The sequence below is a fragment of the Vollenhovia emeryi genome, unplaced genomic scaffold (genome assembly GCF_000949405.1).
Source record: "Vollenhovia emeryi isolate VEMERY1.0 unplaced genomic scaffold, V.emery_V1.0 DF939188.1, whole genome shotgun sequence".
NCBI lineage: Eukaryota > Metazoa > Arthropoda > Insecta > Hymenoptera > Formicidae > Vollenhovia > Vollenhovia emeryi.
In genome coordinates this window covers 284,026-290,453 of record NW_011967178.1, presented here as the reverse complement: position 1 = coordinate 290,453, position 6,428 = coordinate 284,026, and positions in this window count along the sequence as shown.

Below are 6,428 nucleotides of genomic sequence, written 5' to 3'. Positions count from 1 at the left end.
GGCGCCACGTCGCGGATGAAACGGGCACTGACCAATACCAATAACGGGCGGCACAAAAGAATGGCCGGTCGGTGTGCGAAAAACAGACCCACACAGCGCCGCGCGGCTCCTCGCTGCTTCGGTGGCATTATAGCTTTTCACGTACCCGGTGGCTCCTCGATACAACAGCGACCGACTCGTCGGACCGGTTCGTTTGAAGGAAATTTCGACGCGGTCATGCGACGCCACGACCAGCGAGGAAGCCCCGTGGAAAAATTAACCCTTGTACCGCCGGGGCTTTTTTTGGCACGTTAAGTGCAGCCCTAGGGACGGCAGCCCGCACTCTTTTCCTTCCATTTTCCTTTCGGATTTGGTATTGTTGCTTTTGTGTGGGCAAACGGCAGAGGGAAACGATATGTCGCCGAGAGTACTTCGTTTCAGCTACGGAACATTTTCTTTTCATGCAACACTTAACGGATGACTCTTTCAACATTACTCGATCGGAAGTCTCATTGCGATGAAACGTAACACGTAGGGCCGTGAAATATGCAATACTGCTACTCAGCAAATCAGTTCAGCACTGAAAACGTTATCGTTTATTGATAGAACATTTTAAATTAAGCATATTCTAAAATTAATTGACCGACATTGCACCCAAAATACGTTTTCGTTCTCCTGACGTAACATAGTTCTCTGCAAATAATAGCAAAAAATCTTGTTTAATTTCCAACGGGGGTTAGTCTACCCTCTGCTCTCCTCGCTTCTCGCGTGTGCGACAAGCGAATACTCGACGGGAGCTCGGCGCGATATAGCTGTTAATGATCCGCGAGGTCGCAGCGTGACGCGGAAATGACGGCGGTACGTTCGAGACGAGACGCTACAAGATTCCTGGCACCCGACAATGTCGAAGCGTTCTCCAGCTCTCGCCGGGCGTCCGAACGGGTGACACCGGTCCACGCAGCTGTCTTGTTCGCTGACTTGTTCCGGGCAACCCTGTAGATGCCACGTAGCGCGGCACACGGTATGGGTGGGTACGAAGCGCGCGTTTAGCATTTGAAAAAAGCGCTGGCCGGGCGACCGCCTCTCGCCCGAATCTCCCATACACCCGCACAAACAAAAGGCTACATTTAGCATTAAAAAAGCACGCAGACCGGCGCTGCCGTGCCGCGAGGAGGGTGAGGAGGAAGAATCAAGGGGGAGGGGGGGCCGGTGGGTGAGATACGGGCAGACCGATGCCGGTTACTCTCATCTCCGCGGCCGTACGGCCGGACATGCGGTCCTCTTTCACGATGCGCACGCCCGCGCGCGTCCGCATGCACGCACGCACACACGCACGCACGCAGGCACGCGCGCGCGCGCGCACGCATGCACGCACGTACGCGCGCACGGTTTCGGCCCGAAAGTAGCGCCAGAGAGGGAAGCGAATAGATAGCGCGGATAACGGTGAGAGACAGAGAGGAAGAGAGAGAAAAAAAGGGGGAGGGAGAGAGCGAGCGCGGAGAGTTGGACGGAGGTGGCCGCGCGAAGCGTATACCAGGCCACGAGGCCGGTGGTGCGAGAGCTTTGGATCGGGACAGAAGTGGTTGATGCATTGGGACAAACACATTTGGCATTAAAACAGCTCCGACACTACGTAGTCCGCAGGAGCAACGTCCCACCGGCGGCGCGGCGCGGCGCGGCGGCAGCGACGGTGGCGGCGGACCGACGCGCGCGCGTGTTGCATGGACGGAAACGCGCGCGTTACGCGTTGCGTCCCTCCCCTCCGCCCCTTTCTCTGTCTCTCTCTCTCACTCCGTCTCTCGTTTTTCCTGTGATCCATCGCTATTTCGCTTCCTATTCTCTTTCTGCCGGTACTCTCTTTCTGTCACCTTCCGCGCGCTGCGATCCGGGCGCGCGCGAAGCGTTGTACGCGGAGTAACACACGTCCGTGGTAGCTGCGCGCGTGTGCTTGTACCTATCAATCGTGTTCGGGGGCTGCATTTTTTCTCGTCCACCACGAGCGGGCCTCCGCGCCGGAACGTGAGGCGGAATGAAAATAGAAGTGCAGTAACGTCGATGGAAAAAAAAAAAAGTAAAAATGATCGGAGCCCCGGGCCGTGTGACGGCATTTCGACGACGGCCGCGACGGCGCGAGGACGCGCCGCCGCGCGCTGCCGCTGATGCCGGTTTGCGGATTGTCGACGTCGCGCCGATTTCTTTACGCGGCGACCGCCGGGGACGGCGCGTTTATCCCGTTTCGCGAAACGATTCGAAGGGTCCGTCGAAAAATATCCAAACACGACCGCGCGCTCGACGCAACTTTGACAAGCGTAAAGATTTGATCTGGATTGAACGCAACGTGGATTAGACGCCCGCTAATCGCAGCGCCGTGTCATCCAATATGGCGGAGAAGAAGAAGTACATAGCGCGCGGACGACAATTATATCTGTCGGAATGAGTTTACATAATGCGACGCCGAAGCTTCGTACATAGCGGGTGAAAACGCTCGGAGTTTAACTCACTTTATTTGCGGTATATTATAACAGGCACATAAATCACATGTAATTTATCCGTTGCATATTACGTCATTTTATATCGAATTTGCGCGTTGATAATGTACCCGGGACGATCGAACGGCGTACCTATATTTTTGCCGATCGTATAACCAACAGTTTCACCTTTCAAACCTCATCCTCCGCATTCCACCCCTCAATCTCTCGCTCGCACCTCGTCTTGATTATATTACGCGTAATTAGTATAACTCTAGAAGCATCGGGCGATAAAGTATTATCGAACGAAAGGGAGAACGCGGCGTACCGGGAACTGGGGAGAAGAAGACGCGAGAAGAGGAGGAGGAGGAGGAGCGAGCCAGAGAGCCTGTCCAGCTCCTCTCTGCCTCCTTCGGATAATTAAAAATAATCCCCGCGGCCCTTTACTCCTTTTTCGCGGCTCATTAAATCGACCATAAATTATGCATCGAAAATTACGGGCAGGGCCACCGAATATCGGTACCAAGCGCGGGCCCCCGACCGGCATAATAAGCAATTTGTAATCAAGAGGCGTCGTACGGGTGTTATAGTTAGTAAGAAATCCAATGGAAGTCCCGTCCCGCTCCCGCTCCCGCTCCCGTCCCGTCCCGTCCCGTCCCGTTCCGTCCCGTCCCGTCCCGTCCGCGGACCGCCGCGCCGGCCGAGGCGGCGCGGAGCGGGGGCGAAGGCAGACGCGTAAAAAGAATTGCAAATTGCGAATTAGCATTATGTCCCGTCTACTCAAATCGTTATTATCCCCGACGAGTTCTGCGCCGCTTCGTCCGAGCTTGGCCCCCGGGGATGCGCTTTGTCGTGATACTCGGCGCAAATCGGATTCACGTCGCTTCGAGTACCGAGGCATCCGGTTAATACGGGGCCAGGAACGGACGAAAATTAAATATCGCGCGTATCTGCGGTGCGTTCGCCCATGCCGCGCGCGCGCTACGCCCGCGAAAAATAGCCGGTAAACCAGCAAGAAACCGCACGCGGTTCGCCGCGGTGCCTCGCATCGACCGCGCAAAGAATCCCCGCTCGCGTCATCGATCGTTTTCCATCTTCCAAGCAATTTTTCACGCGCGATGAAAATTATTTCGGCGTTACGGCGAAAACAGCGATAACCACCGGATTCCTCCTCCGTTTCACACTTTCGGGAGATCACTAGATAAAATGGTGTCCCACCGATTGCATGATTTCATTTGATTTCGTCTAATTACAAATAATCTCATCTAATTGCAGGTAATTTGCTCTTATACGCACGTTTAAAAATATGTGACGTTGTTAAACCTCAAAATATATTTTTCTTATTTTACTAAGAAGCATTTGCTTGTAGAAGTAATTTCAGTTAAGATTTGTAGCATTCGGTTAGGCAGAAAACGTATTTCCTTGCTTTCCCACTTTTCCCACTAGTCTAACCGTGGTCTTAATGAAAAGTAATTTTCTATTTGTATGTACTGTTTATTGTTCCAAATTTGCGCACAAAGGTGTATCAACGTTTCAACTCGCTGTTGTTCGAACAGCAACTATTTTCAGTCTTATTATTAAAAGAATACGCGTTGATAGGTATTTATACATTCCCTAAAAGGAGTAATTTTTTTGGAAAATGAGAACAAGCTGAGAAAATGTTCAAGTTTAATGTTTGTTGTCTAAGTGAAGAAACTTGAAAATGAAGACAATACAGTTACACGGAATTTCGTAAGGATTTGATAATAATTTCGGAGACACTGTCCCACGATTACGCAGTTGGAAAATTTGTGTTTTCTTGTTTAAAAAAATGCCGGTTAAAATTTTTGTGTTAAACGTTTAACACATTCATGTGTTAATTTGACATATTGCTGTTGTGTTAATTGACCTCAAATGTAAAATTATTAAAATAACTGAAAAGAAATGTTAAAACACCACAATGTGTACTTATTATTTTAATCTGACACAATACATATCTTCTATATTATTAGTAACACAATTTTCAGAATAAAATGTTGATTTTATTGTATATAACACAAGTGAAAGTGATTTCGAACCGTCATTTGACTTATTACATCTGTAAAATGTAAAACTTCCTTTTTAACTTCATTTTGTCATCAAAAATATGTAAATTTTACACAAAATTTATTTCAAATTATTTTGAGATTTGCATTTATTTTGTGTTAAAATATTAGCACAGTATTAGTGTGATCATTTAACATATTCATATTATGTTAAATTAACACAAAATGTGATATCTGTTAAATTTAACACAAATTTTTCAACTGTGTACATCAAGCGGTTAACCCCTTGGTCTACTTGGCTGGCGGTTAGTTTCCTTGTGCAAAGACGACGATGAAACGCCGGCTTCTCCTTTTCACGTAAGTCGCGTGATTTGTGACTCACGCAAAAAGCTCGTGTGAATGTCACGCATACACAGGGGAAAAGGCGCGTAAATGTAATTGTACAGCCTATATAGAGCACGCCGTATTGTGCTTTTGTGTAAATCAGTAAACGTATATCGGCAGATGAAGCGACGCTCTGTTATACGCGCGTGTATCGCGCAGAATGTGCACATCGTGTATGAATGAATAAAATATAACGTAAATTTTTCTTTCACGTTAATTATTTCGCACATCATAGACAGCCAGCCCGTTATATAACGGCAAGTCTACCGAGCATAATATTAATAAACCACTGAGAATATAATATAAAATAATTAAAGGTATTATTAAATTTTAAAAAATCATATATTGTTACCGGTTTACCCGTTTGATAAATATGCCATCACTCATTACGTTAGAATTGCGTAAATAATAATTTTGAAAAACCGAGTTTTCCCGCAAAACGTCTTCGTTAAGTGAAAAGTGTCCTGGCGCAGCAAATTGTTATATATTATATGGAAGCGGTACATTTATTTTACGGCATTGGTGTTGCAGCGGTGTGAAAAATGTCCAACGCCGTAGGCACGTTCGACACGAAGCGACACGGCGAGCTTAGATTCCGGGGATAAGGTCCGTAGGAAAGGGGGAGGAAACGTAGACTCGCGAAAAATCGCGACGCCGCATATTTTGCGTTATGCGTATCAGATTAGTTAAACAAGATACAAATGCCGTACACGCGCGGCGGTTAATCGTACAGCGTTATATCGGAGGCATTATTCAATCTATCGGATCGATCATATGTATCCGCGCCTGATAAACGCGTAAACGTTATGAAAGCACTTTGGGTATTGATGTTTACTTTGAAAAACAGGATTAAAACGGGTATCGTGGAAATTCGGTTGATGGAGGAACCGGCGGCGGCCGTGTCTCGTTGGACCGAATTTAAATAGTGGCCAAACCATATTATTGTATTAATAAATGGAATTAGCGAAACAGTAAAGTGCTTTTAACGGGCGGTGTCTATCCTGACTTCTCTAATATGACAAATACACTACAGTACTCCGCCGGTTTCGGCGTTCTTGCATTCATTAAATGACGGTCGCAATGCGCCTCGCGGTTATTAATGGCAACGCGTCAGAATCAATTTTCATTTGTTGAATACTTATGTACGGCGCAATCCAATTTGCACTGTTCCCCGTGAAACCGTCCCGCGCCGCGCATTTTACCGTAATTGAAAGCCCTCGAATGCTTCTGACGCCTGAAAAAAAAATACATGTATAAAGAAAAAAGGCCGAATGTATATCGGAGTAAGCTTCGTTTTCGCTAACGAAATGATCAGTTGTTGAAGATAACTCTGAATAAATGCGCGATACACGTAGTAATCTCTCGCGAGACATTGTTCGTTTGAGAGGTACATTTTTTTGCACACGAATCTGCCACGGATTTTGTCGCTGGCAGCATCGAAGTGTAATTTGATATTTGTATAACGATTCGTAACCGTATGCCGATCAAAATTAATAAGCGGACCCTCGCGGAAAAGATTCCAATTATCTTAGTAGACGTCGTCGTCCTCCGACGAAGATGATCGGCTCTCGAT